The 13,219-nt window shown below is 36.0% G+C and overlaps 1 long non-coding RNA gene across 8 annotated transcripts in view; it reads left to right on the top strand.

The window, feature by feature from the left end:
- Positions 1 to 8,255, top strand: part of LOC125321961 — a 34,416-nt gene extending 26,161 nt beyond the window's left edge. For 6 of the 8 annotated variants that reach the window (XR_007201788.1, XR_007201785.1, XR_007201784.1 and 3 more), the window contains 2 exons: positions 3,475 to 3,532; positions 4,551 to 4,936. This is a non-coding gene — a long non-coding RNA (uncharacterized LOC125321961). Of the gene's footprint in view, positions 1 to 1,736; positions 2,121 to 3,474; positions 3,533 to 4,550; positions 4,937 to 5,284 lie in introns of those variants that run through there. The other 2 variants (XR_007201783.1, XR_007201789.1) reach the window with 2 other exon arrangements.
- The last annotated feature ends 4,964 nt before the right edge of the window (positions 8,256 to 13,219 follow it).

The raw sequence follows: 13,219 nt of genomic DNA, 5'->3' as shown, positions 1-13,219 counted from the left end.
TTCATTAGGAGCTGTTTCTCCATTCAGAGGATTACTATGTAAATATATGTGCATAAATCTAGGGAAGTTTACTTTTAAAAGGGATAGACACTTGGATTTTAGAAGCATTTTTACTTGTAGTGTTGTTTCCAGCTATGATAAATAAAGGTCTGAATTGCAGCGGCAAATGCAGAAATCAAGACCCTGATCCTGCTCTGAATTCCAAGTGGGCAGGAGGTTTGCTGATGGTTCAGTGCAGGATCAGGGCCCTAAAATCTGAATTTACAAGGCCTGACTTTTTTTATTCTGCAGTGTTCAAATGCACTGCTTAAAAACCCTATAAATGCTTCATCTAGACAGCAGGGCACCATTTCAGGAACTGATTGCCCATTATAGTACTGACAATAAAACAGGAAAATACCCCCAGGGAGAAAGAGCAGGGCCTTATGACTTTCCCATTGAACTCAATGTGAAACTTATAATTTCCTGGCCCCACTTTGCAGAATGTGTCAGTTGTCAGTAGCCATTGCATTATGCTCCTAAGTCTCTTTCAAGAAAATCTGAAATGAGGGGACTTAATACAGTGGAAAATGAGAGAAAGTCATGGTATAAGTCTGAGTTCATATATAATAAAGAATATATATTTTTTCTTTATATTGTCTTCCCTCTCCCCCAGAATTAATCAGCTAGAAGTAATACTCCTTTGATTTACATTTTTTGTGCTAGATTGTGAAAATGTGCTTGCAATACAGAGAAGTGAGCATATCTGTTTAAAAGATCTTTTAAGATTATTTTTTTCAGAGATATTTTTAAAGAATCTCTGAAACAATATATTCAGGGAGAACAAATCAGACTCACAGACTCACACATTCTCCTTTTATGCATCACAGCCAAGAAACCAATATATATACCATGCCTCCCCACACTGAATCTTCTCCATGAAACTTGCAAGACTTTGGTAGCAGAGAGCACCTGTCTGGATAATGTGAAGGGATAAGGGAGTATGTTAAACAAGGGCAGAGGGAATTGGGGAGGGATGCAGGAGACACAGATCTAATTGAAGCAAAGCATTTTATTAATCTAGAGTGCTGTCTCCAGGCATGCCTAAAATCTAAATAATGACACTGAACTTCAAAGGCCCTATTCTCCATTCCTTGTTCACTCACTACTCCTGTTTAAGTCAATGGAACTTCTAAGTGTATAAAAATGCAGAATCATACTGTGAATAAGCTGTTAAGAATCAATTAGCAATAAAAAGCTGCTTACAAGAAAAAAAAAAAGACAAAACCTCAACCTCTATTTGGTCAATTCTTTCCTATCTATTAGTAGTATGAGTTGCTTGAACATCAAGGTGTGTGATTTTTACCCTCTGGAGAACCATCTAAAGCCTGGATTGCATTTGAGACTTTATTTTTTTCCAAATGATTTATTCCACTGGTCTACTCTGCTCCTGTTGGTCATTCAGCTTTCATAGCACATCAAGGATAGTGTAGAACCTGACTACAAAATTGTGCAGCTTCTCAGGTGGGCTTGGGGATTTAGCTTGTGTGTTTTAAAACTCCTTTGTTATTTCAGCATCTTTGCATATTGAATTATGTTAATTTCACTAATTAAACATTAATTACTTGATAGTTTCATAGTGCTTTGAAGCTGTAAGATATTCTGAAAGTGATTATTATTAATTGTAATATGTACTATTGTTATTTTATCTTTACTTTTTTAAAGTCAAAGAGCCTTTTATCCTCTCTTCCTTAAAGGCATGCACTTACAGAGAGCCACAGGACCCAGTTCTCCACGTGCCTTTTCAGAGCTGCATGAGGCTGTCATTTACTGAGACAGGGGACATGGTGGGAAATACTGTTGCACCCAAAGCCCAGTAATTATTACTTTCAGAAACCCAACCCCAAGGCATTTCTCATTTTTGCCTTCCTCTAGCAATATCATCAAAATAGACAACCTAGCACTTGGCTCTCTGAACAGTGGAAAAGGTTCATGTCTACTTCCGTAAGTAATTTCATGTATTAATGGAGGTAGGATGTAATCACTGAATATACTACATGCCACCACACTGAGCATGATGCCATATAGTCTGGAATGTCCCTTTGGTCAGTTGGGGTTACCTGTCCTGGCTGCGTCTCCTCCCAGCCTTCCAGGCACCCCCTGCCCCCTCCCCAGCATGGCAGTATGAACAGCAGAAAAGGCCTTGGCTCTGTGTAAGCTCTGCTCAGCAATAACAAAAAAATCTCTGTGTTATCAGCCCTGTGTTCAGCACAAATCCAAACGTAACTCTATACCAGCCCACTGAGAAGGAAGTTAACTACTCCAGCTAAAACCAGCACAGTATCTTTCTCAATTGCATGTAAATATTAAAATTCTCATGAAAATTCTGGTATTGATTTAAATTTTAAAATTTATGTGGCAGATTGTTTTATAAGCCTTTTGTGTTATTAAAGAAGCTTAGTTAGCCTGCAGAGGTTGGCTTAATACATTACTAATAATTGGCTGGTTTTAATAAGAACAACATTTCAGGGAGAAATGGGAGTTCATCCAAATCTATAGAATTTCTGAGAAAATGTCTCTTTTAATTAAATTGATTAGATTTTGTGATCGCAACATATAGCAGGAGAAAGTATTAAAATTTATTTGCTTTGTTTTATAACTAAACCAAATTAAACCAAAATTGCTTTCTATATGAATCAATGTATTTGGTGTCCAGGCACAGGCAGCAGGGGCTCCAGGGACCTCTGTGAGGGGTGTCCAGGGCTGCCCCAGGCCGGACACAGCTAGATCTGGGTTGCTCCAATCCACCCATGCAGGGCATGGCTGGGCCCTGCAGCCAAAGGCTCTGTGGCACCTTGGGGAAGACATGTTTAAGAAAGGGTAAAAAGTGTTGCACAGCAGCTGTGTGAGGGTGAGAACATGTGAGAGGAACAGCACTGCAGACACCCAGCTCAGTGCAGAAGGAGGAGAAGGAGCTGCTCCAGCCATTGAAGCTGAGATTCTCCTGAAGCCCCTGGTGAAGACCGTGGTGAGGCAGCTGTGCCCCTGCAGCCTGTGGAGGACCACAGACAAGAGGAGATCTGCATTACAGCCAATGGAGGACTCCATGGCAGAGCAGGTGGATGTGCTGTGGAGGAAGCTGAAACTGGTGGAGAGCCACACCAGAGCAGAAGAAAAGCAGGAGAAGGAAGGAGTGACACACAGGAGCTGCTATGGGCTGACCCCCCCCTTCCATTGCCCATCCTCCTGCACTGCTCAGCATGAAGAGGAGGTCCAGTAGTCAGGAATGAAGAAGGAAATTTGTACATGGGAAAAAAGGGGAGTGGAAGGGAGGGGGATTGGTTTCTGGTTTTGTTTCTGAGTAACCGAGTCTATTTTTAATTGGCAATAAATTAAACTTCCTCAAGTAAAATCGATGTTGGCTGTGGTGGTAATACGTGAATAATCTTGTCTTCATCTCAACCCATGAGATTTTTCATCTTATTTTCTCTCCAGTCCTGCTGAGGAGAGGAAGTCAGAAAGTGGTTGTGTGGGCACCTGGCAGCCAACCAAGGTAAACCCACAATAAAATTCAATATTTTTGTCTTAAAAAAAATTTGGGGATTTGTACTGATTTCTGTGATTCTATGAAAATTTTTCTTTAAATGTTGTCATAAAAAATAAATTGTCCTCTTTCTTTTTTCTTTTTTTTCTTTTTTTTTCCTTTTTTTCCTAAATGTCTCTTCTTTAGTATTCTCTAAACAGATTGTTATTCAATTATTCATGTGCCTGCACTTGGGAATTTCCCTCTGGTTTTAGACCTTTGTTGCCTCCTTCACATTAGAGAGCAGAGAATCATATCTCCAATCTTCAAATTTCAGTGGTCTTCTGTATACCATTCCAAAGAATGAAAATTTAAAAAAAAAATCTTTTCCCTTTGCTCTCAGTGATGAAAGAGCAGCTATTATTTCACCAACCTGTTTCTTCTTAGTGTAAAACACACTGGAAAGATATTGGAAAGTGTTTCTTTACCAAACACTCTTCTCTGCAAACTTTTTGTCAGGGGAGACAAGAGAAGTAAAGAAGCTGATAATGCTAAATTTCTGAAATATTTCCGTAAGCAAAACATGTAAGAATAGTACAGCAGTATTTGTTAGCCAAAAAGGCAATGTGGAACTAAAACAGCCCCCTGAACTGAATATACTATTTTACTATCACAGCTGACATTTCTATGGTTGATGCATTTTGGGTACAACCTGACCAAAAATTTTTATGCAGTAATTAATATAATTTGCACATTTAAACAACCCTGTGAAGCTAATGAGTCCATTTCAATGGATGAACACATACTTTGGTCTGTGCTGCAGCTGAAGCTTATTCAATAAAAAAGACACTTCTTCTTTATCTAAAGGTAACTTCAGCTCCACTGATGGACACTGATTATTATCATGTGGTAGAAAACTGGGGAGGAGGAAGCAAAAAAAAATGATCATTACAGTTTAAAATACAAAGAATATAGAAGGAATGGCAGCAGGGATGGGATGGAGCTAATGGCACACATGGAACTAACCAGTGCATCGAAAACATTTTAGCAACAGTGATGTATTCCCTGGCTATGTGGAGATTGCAGTAGAGAGAGAAGTTCCCACCAGGGTAAACTGGAGAAGACCGTATGCTGGGAAAGAAATTCCATCAGAGAAAAGTTCCCTTTGGTAGGTGCAATGCATAAGCAGAAACTGGTGTACTGAAAAGTTGTAGCTAAGGTCAGCAGTGGGATTTTTTTTGAAAGGTGGTTGGAGTTTTTCTCATGCAGCAGCAGGTCACCAAAATTGAGAGCAAGGCTGCTGGAGTCTGGTGCTGGGGGATAAAGTGGTAAGAGATTTTCACTGGAAAATTCTTGTGACATCTTTCAGAGCCAGTAAGAATTTGAAACTTAGTCATAGGTGTTATTAGGCTGAAAGATTCACTGCAGAAGGAAGAAAAAAAAATCAGCCTATAACACAGTTCCATTCCAACATTGCAATGAAATTTCTCTGGTTTTGCTAATGTTTGCTTAATGTCTACTGGCACAGTAGATGTGTTGTAGAGTAACAATTACTTCAATTATAAGACATAATAGAATGTCACTAATAGATTTTTTTAATGATATTTTTACGTTATTATTTATATATATAAAGAAGTAATACTTATACAGTTACTTTTTGGACATGAGACTAAATTACAAGAAGAAGAAAACTAACTAAAGCTGATGGTCTGTTGTTTTTGCTGTGCATTTTCCTATTCATTTTCCTCATTGAGTTCTGGCCCAGATCTCTTTTTTTCACAGATTACCAGTCTGAAACAAGCATCTGTTTGGCAAGAGCAAGAAGAAACTAGGTATCAAAAAGGAGGAAGGAATTTAGATGCACCCAGTGATATAGGGCACTAAGTGCCTTAGTCCATATTCACAATTCTTTAAATTCATGCAAATCTGCTTCACAGGTTCTTTGAGTAGTTGAAGGTGGGCATACCCTGGCTTTCTAGCACTAAGCACATTGACACTGAGGTCAGGGCTGATCTTCCTTGTGACTGTTGCTTTTTTCCAGAAGTTTTTCATGCAAGATCCTTTTAGATACTCAGTCAAGAGGAGAGGAAATGACAGTATACCCTACTACCAGCCTGGGTAAATTGACACATTATACAGGTGTGTACAATTAGTGCTGAATATTAGATGCAGACACTGTCTGGAATGGTCTGGGACTTCTCACCCTGCAGCAGAGCATCCTAGACATTTGGATACAGAAACATATTCTGGTCTAAAATAGTTTCTACTCTGCATTATTTGGAAAAATGAAGAATTCATCTTTTCAGAAAGTATATTACAGAATCCTATTAGACAATGTTGTTCTATTTTCCTCCCTTCTATCTTATAAAGTTGTAAAATATTTAATCTAATATTCAATTTTTGTGGCATGTCTTTTTTTGACTTAAGAGTTGCACAAAATTCCTGAGATGACGAGTGCTATAAAGAACGTTTATTTACTCCTTATCCCAGCTCAGGGCCTGAGAGAGGGGAGCTCTGCATTTCTCTGTAACATGTTGAGACAATGTACAGCCAAAGGAGAATTCCAAACCGTGGAGTTTGAGCCATTTCAATGGTTCACTCTGTCAGCTGTTTGAGCAGTTTGCCCAGATTTGTTAGATTTCTTTGCTGTAGAATCTAAATCCTTTTACAGATGGAGTAACAGGTTCCTTAATCTTTTCACTGCAAAGAAGTAGCACTTTTTTAGAAAGATAGAATAGTAATAGCTTGATCTTTTCAAAGGCAAAGTAGCAGCGAAAACTTGAGTTTAAATTATTGGCATTTCTACAACTGGAGGTAATGGTAAGATCAATCATGATAGTCGAACATCAGAATTTATGCAATATGTTTGATGTTCTACACATAAGCATTGTGCACTGACAAATACTATGGAAACTACACACATGACATAAAGTGCTCTTTATAGGAAAGGGTTTCAATTTTTTTTCTTTTGTGATACAGAATATAAAAAATTACCATTAATTTAATAATTTTTCAGCCTGCTTAAATGTTTTTCCCATTTACTATTAGACCTGCTATCAAAAAGAGTTCTAGATGATAAAAACATATGTTCTGTTTTTATAAGGAATTCTTAATTTAGAACAGCTTTTAATTCTAACTAATGTTGAATTAATACAAGTTTTTTAAAAATTATCTGAGATATGATTTTTTCAAATCAGTGATAAATATTTGACTTTTTTTTTCTACCTTTTATTATTTTATTTCTTCACAAGCCCCAAAAGTTATTGAAGATCATCTGTAGTTGAAAAACACAAGCAGAAGCTTCTCCTTTTCTTTGTCCATGCACATCAACTCACTGCATAGGAGTTTATCCCCAGATGATTTTATGAGTCCATAGATGATTCCATATGACTGTCATATATCTCTATTAAGTGTTGAACTACTTAATCTAGTTAGTATTATCAATAATTAGGAGTATTTTTTATGTGAAGTCTTTCCCACATCCATCATGATATTGTTGAATTAACTTATTCATCTCCCATTCTGTTTTGTATCAGCTTTTCATATTTGCTGATTTATTTTCTGATTTTACTCTTCCCACTGCTCATCAAAAAACGCAACGCTACATTTTCAGTAATAGCAGTGTTTGTCTGCATTTAAGTGTTACTATTTATTGTGTTTGCCATAATTACTGTTGGAAGATAATCTTCATTAAAGTTCTCATTCCAAAATTGCTAAACTTTCTTATACATTGAGGAGTGTAATTTTCCATGTATAATTTTCGTTAAATGACCATGCCTGGATTTCCAGCAATTCAGTGAATACAAAGAAAATATGAACATTATATAAAAGTAAATTACTCAAAAGCTGGAAGAAAAGCAAGTATAGTTTTAAGGAACTGCTCACTAGTAGAAATTTACTAGAAAAATTATATTCTTGATCCAATTTATTTTCAATAGAAATTGTAACATTATGAGACCTTTTTATTAATGATCATTTAGAAAAGAAGAAACTAGCTTTGTAAGCACTGAAACAAAATGAAAAATAGAAAGTTTTCTGGGATATCACTGTATACTTGTTTTATTTCAGTAACCTGCTGTCATCAATTTCTTTTTAGGACTTTTTTTTCTTTAGAATCACATTTACTTTTTTCATTTTATAGTTCTCTTTTTCCTTGTTTGCCAACTTATCTAAATTTAACTGAATCACAGAATCAGAGTGAACAAAAGAATTACCCTCTTCTGTCTCAGCTTGGACAGTATCTGCAGCTGATATTATAAATGTGAAAGTGAAGCTTGTAAAGAGGAACTGGTTTTGTTTCCTGTATAAATAACAAGTAAGCTCACCAGTGGAATTAAAATCTTTAAGAGGAAAGTGCAATTTTAAATCAACACCGTTCAATTGCAATAGACTTTTCAGTACCTTTCTATTATATTTTTGCCAATATTTTAAGCCATAAATCTTTCAGCTTTTGTTATTTGAATGTAAATCCTCCACTAGGAAAATAATATGAAAGCATATAAAAGAAGCAAGTGTCAATAACTGCACAAAATTAACAGAATTATAACTAAAGACTATTTTCTCTAAAAACCTTTTTCTTTAGCAGACTTTCAGATTTCCAAGTGGAAAAAAAGAATATGCCTTAGGTGTTTGTTTGACATAAGTGAAATTTACTGTGGATAATTAATTAGAGATACTGCACTACTGTCAAGAAAGATCCTAATAATCATATTTTTTGTTTGCATAGAAAAATAAAGATATATATTTTAAGATATTTTGGTTCTCCTTTCTAGTTATTAACAAAGAGTCAAGAAATATCTGGTAAATCAGTACTTAAAGTAGATTAAATAAGACGTGAAATACACATTTTAATGAGGGAGTAGGATTTTTAAGGTTCCTTGTTGCAGAGCTTTTTGTTACTAATCTATCTTGTCTTCCAGTCTTGATAAAAACAAGCAAGGTAAAGCAAGGAGTAAAGGCCTTGATATGAAACAGTAACTTCAATTGATGTTATAAACCAATTTCAATATTTTCTATGATTTTTTCTATAAAGCATTTTTTCTTGTTACAATTTCAAAATGATTAATCAGAGAAGAATTTACCAAAATTATCAGGCCATATCTACTCTCAATCAATTTAAGAATAAACAAGACATCAGTTTTATTGTATCTCAGTGCGGGTACCACAAGTAATATGAAACGAGAATATAGGATTGAAGGTATTCAACTATAATGACATATACTCCAAAATTATGAACAAGTTATGGTGATTTATTTAATTTAAAGTGTATTTGCAATTTAATTTTACCCTTTCCTTTACATTCTAGTTTAACTTTTGTTATCTTCACATTTACGCAGTCTTTAATTTTCAAAATGTCAAACCCAAGAATTTTTATTTGACTTAGAAATAACACTGGGTTGCAATTCTATATGATTGCACACTGAAAATATTTCTATTAACACTACCGTTCTAATTCAGAAAAGTGGTTTTTAAATACTTCGCTATTGAAGAGTTAATTAGTTGTTGTCCTTCACAGTTTTCCTGATTTGTACATAAATAAAACTAGTTTTCTAATGGAGATCTAAAATTCAAACTGAGATTTGAAAATCTTTTTTTTTTTGGACCAGTGGCACTTCCCACTGAAAAAAAATATTTCCCTAGTTATTTTTTCATTGTCTTCCTCCCAGTGTACCTGTGTATGTCAACAGCCTGACTGAATTAAAGGGATGGTTCATGTAGACATACAGCAGAGTTTGACCTTGAAATGGAATCTTAGATCACAAAATTGCTGATGACTTGCAGGTGGAAAAAAAGGCATGGCATGTTGAGGAGGAAAAAGGAAGGGCGAGATGAAGTGTAGTGAAATGAAGTGAAGAGAGAATGTTCTTCATAGTTGTTTGAACTTTGAAGAAACAGTCAAGTGTTTCCTTAAATGTGTGATTGTGCTTAAATTAATATTTAATGTGTTTTCTTCCTTTTTTTTTTCTGCCTATACGTTCTACATTGCTTATTTTCTGATACTCTGTGAGAATGGAGCAACAGGACTACACTTAAAGAGTTGTAGTTCCACTCAAGTCAGAAAATAACCTCCAGATGGATTCAATTTTCCAAAATTTTCAGTGATGACAGTTGAGCAGAAGATAGAAAAAACCCAAATTTCTCCTACACTAATGGACACTGCACTCCCCGCCCCCAGCCCCCCACCCACCCAACACCTCGTATCTATTTCTTACTTGTACCCTGGAGAGGACTTTCACTTTTCAGGGCCTGGCCCTTCCACCACCATTTGCACATCATATTTAGCTGAGAGTACAAATATTATCGCCGTCTAAGGTTACTTGCATTTGCATGCCCAAGTTGTATTTTAAAATGACGTTTTGCAGCATTTACTTTTTTGGCTGCCATTTCTTCTTCTTGAATAATACATTTTTCTTACATCACAAGATGAGGCCCAGGAAAATTTTAAAGTTGCAGTGCACCTGTGGGATGACAGTGTGATAGACATCTGTGAAATAAATGCAGACTTATGGTGAGCAGGTTCAGCTGCAACTCTTTAAAATGGCATTTTATAATACAGCAGGCTTAAATGGTAGACTGTTGAACAGCCACAGAAAAACATTACATCATGTAAAACTGTAGTACAAGGGGAAAAATGACAACAATGTGCAAAGCTGCAGCTGATCCTACTTGCCATATGGTATGTCACTCACTGTAATAACACTTACATTCCCTCCATAAGTGCCCTTAAATATCAAGGAGTGAATAAGGCATTACGCAGATTGCTAAAGGAATTTGTAATCATATATGTTACAAACTTTGTACTTTCAGGAATAATTCTACTCTTGCACTAACACAATACTCTTTAAAATTGTATATATCTTAGAATATTCCCACAACTAAATAATTTAAATTTTCCTGTGCAAATGGTTAAAAGCAAGGCTTCCTTAGTCAATATAAAACAAAATGAAGCCCCAAACCATGAAAAAACAGCTGCTATAATTTTCCTCCCTCTCTCCTTTTAAGATACTATGATTTTCAAACAAATGCATTTTCCATATATTTACCTACTTTTTTAAGAGTATTCTGTTCTTAGAGATCCTGATGAGAAACCAGACAACTCAAGTTGTTTGAAGAATGATAATTTGGTCTTTATCTCAGATGTATGGTAAACTGTTCAGCTGTTCATTATTTCTCACAATGCAAAATCTAGAGAGCCCTCAAAGCAAGTTTCATGCAGCATTTTGGAATAAACAAAGGAAATACTTTGTCATATCATGCCTGTAATTAAATTGTGGAACTCATTGCCGCAAGATATTTCAGGAGCCAACAGTGTAATTAGAATCTTAAAAGGACTGTGGTCAGCCCCATTTTCTCTATTGAACACAGAAGTCTGGAACCTTCATCTCAGGTAGTCCCTTGGGCTCTTACTGCTGCAAGAGCATGCCAGGGGAAAGGACACTCTGGGCATGCCAGTCCCTCTTACTCATGACTGTTGAAAGAAGAGTGCTGGACCTGGTGAATCCTTGTCCTGATGTGATCTGCTGTTTTATGGTAGTTACATTGGACTGAATTCAGGTCCAGCATTGCGTTAATTACTTCCCGTCTTTCACTGGATACCAAAAAAAGGGAAAATGAGAAGAAAAAAAAAAGATTTACCCGATTTTGGGGTGGTTTTGTTTTTGTTTTTTTGGTTTTTTTTTCTGTCCCTTAAAAAAAATATAAAAGCAAGTCACTTTCTATTCTAGCAGTCTATAAGGGACAAATTCAGTGCTTTATTCATTATGTGAAGAAAGGATTGTTTGGACATTGTTTTCTGATTTTAATATGTTCTTCATATACCCTGCATTTCATTTGTGTGCTGGAACCGACCTTGTCCTGTGGAATCATGAACAGAGATAGGAAGTTAAATATATTTTTTTACCATTTGTGCTTTCTAAGATCTTCCCTGATAGGAAAGTATTTTTCCATCAGTAACTTTGTGAGAAATCAACCCTTCTCCTAATCCTATAGGTAGTGTTTCTGGGTGTACACTGTTACTTGAGCAAAAATCTTACTGGTTTATCAGTAAAATTCTTTAGTACCTTTATGACATAGCTAGTGTGGTAAGTCAGATAATATAGACCACTAAGAAAAATCCTGCAGTGACAGAGAAAAAAGCAACTTGACTATACTAGTTTCTTCTATTTCTAGATTATACAGAATAATCATTCTCTATGTGCCATTTAGGGAAGCAAAAGTGGGTTGAGGTTAGGATCTGAGTTCTTATGAGGTCCTACTGGGTAAGATATGTTCAGCACACATCACTTCTTAGGTGGTTCCTATAGTATGATGTCTACTATATTTTTGTTTCAGCTCTTTGGTCGATTTTCCATTTTTGTTTTTTAACTTTGCAAGCTAGTGGAGTATACACCAATAAAAAGTCGATCTCAGTGTAGGAAATGTCAATCCTATACACATGACTTGGGACACTGGGTTTTTTCCTACTGACTGACAGATTTAATTCTTTATGAGACTTCTCTTAGTCAGTAAATATCCTAATTTTTCTCTTCATAATTTTCATGTCCTTACCATGTGGCTTATGGGAACTTCACTCATTTAAGCTTCTTCCCACAACCTTTAAGATGCTGAGAATTTTCTTTGATCAGTTTGTAGGATTATATTTTTCTACAAGCTCTTTCCTCTGAAATGACAGGTCTCTTCTGCCAACATTTCTGTCATCACTAATAAAGCATAGCATTGGAGAATGCCCTTTTCCACAGTTTAGTACAGTATCATTTGTTGCCTCTCTCTGTTCTTCCTCAGTAATACACTGACTGAGCCAGAGCAACTGACCTGATGGTTTCATCATCTGGGATTGCAGACCTGTCTTTTCAGTCATAGTACTTGTAGTGTCTGGGGATCAGGGTCAATATCAGTCCTTGGCAGAGTTTTTACATTTCAGGGTACTATCTTGTCTGCCTGATTTACTGATAGTTTCTCAGGAGCTGACAAGAGTGAGCTTCAAGTACATTTTCTTCAGCTATAACATTGGAATAAAATGTTAGTCGAAGAAAGCAGATTATCTAAACAGAGCCTGATGAGTCTGTGTCCCTACTCATTGATCTTTCTTAATCCACGTTTGCTTAATTCATTCTAATCCATGACCTTTGCTCCCACTTTAGCTTTGCAGTGTCCCACATTCAGCAGCACATCAGGCCTCAGCAGAGTGTCAGTGCATTCTCCAGAAATTTGTCATCCTCGGCCATTGTCTAAGAGAGGGGACCTGGGCAGCAGCCAGGTTAACTGGAGTTTCTTTACAGAAGATTAAAATAATAACAGCTGTAAAAGGATTATATCTTGTTAAGATTAGAGTTCTCTCCCTATGTAGGGGTGCCAATGCTTTCTTGTATTTTAAAAATCATCTTTGAAATGATAAAATAAATGGCAATTGAATGGTAGAACATAGCTAATGCATCAGCCATTATAAATCAGTATCAGACAGTGGCCTTGAGATAACAATATCATCAGAAGTGAAAAATTCAGCTCATAGGTTGTAACAGAAAAGTTTGTGAAACATATAGGGAAAAGCTGAACGCTTTAATGACACAAAAGCATACTTTTACTGAAAAAGTAAAAGACAGGGATGTATAACTTTGTATTTTTTTCTAGATTCCACCAATTAACATAAAGTAGCTTTTTTATTACAATGTTTCTCCCATATTAGGACATTACAGTAAAATACTGTATTATATAAAAGCT

Source organism: Corvus hawaiiensis, chromosome 2 (assembly GCF_020740725.1).
Source record: "Corvus hawaiiensis isolate bCorHaw1 chromosome 2, bCorHaw1.pri.cur, whole genome shotgun sequence".
In the NCBI taxonomy this organism is placed as follows: domain Eukaryota; kingdom Metazoa; phylum Chordata; class Aves; order Passeriformes; family Corvidae; genus Corvus; species Corvus hawaiiensis.
Note: the sequence above shows the minus strand (reverse complement) of the source record. Positions and strands in the feature narration are given on the sequence as shown.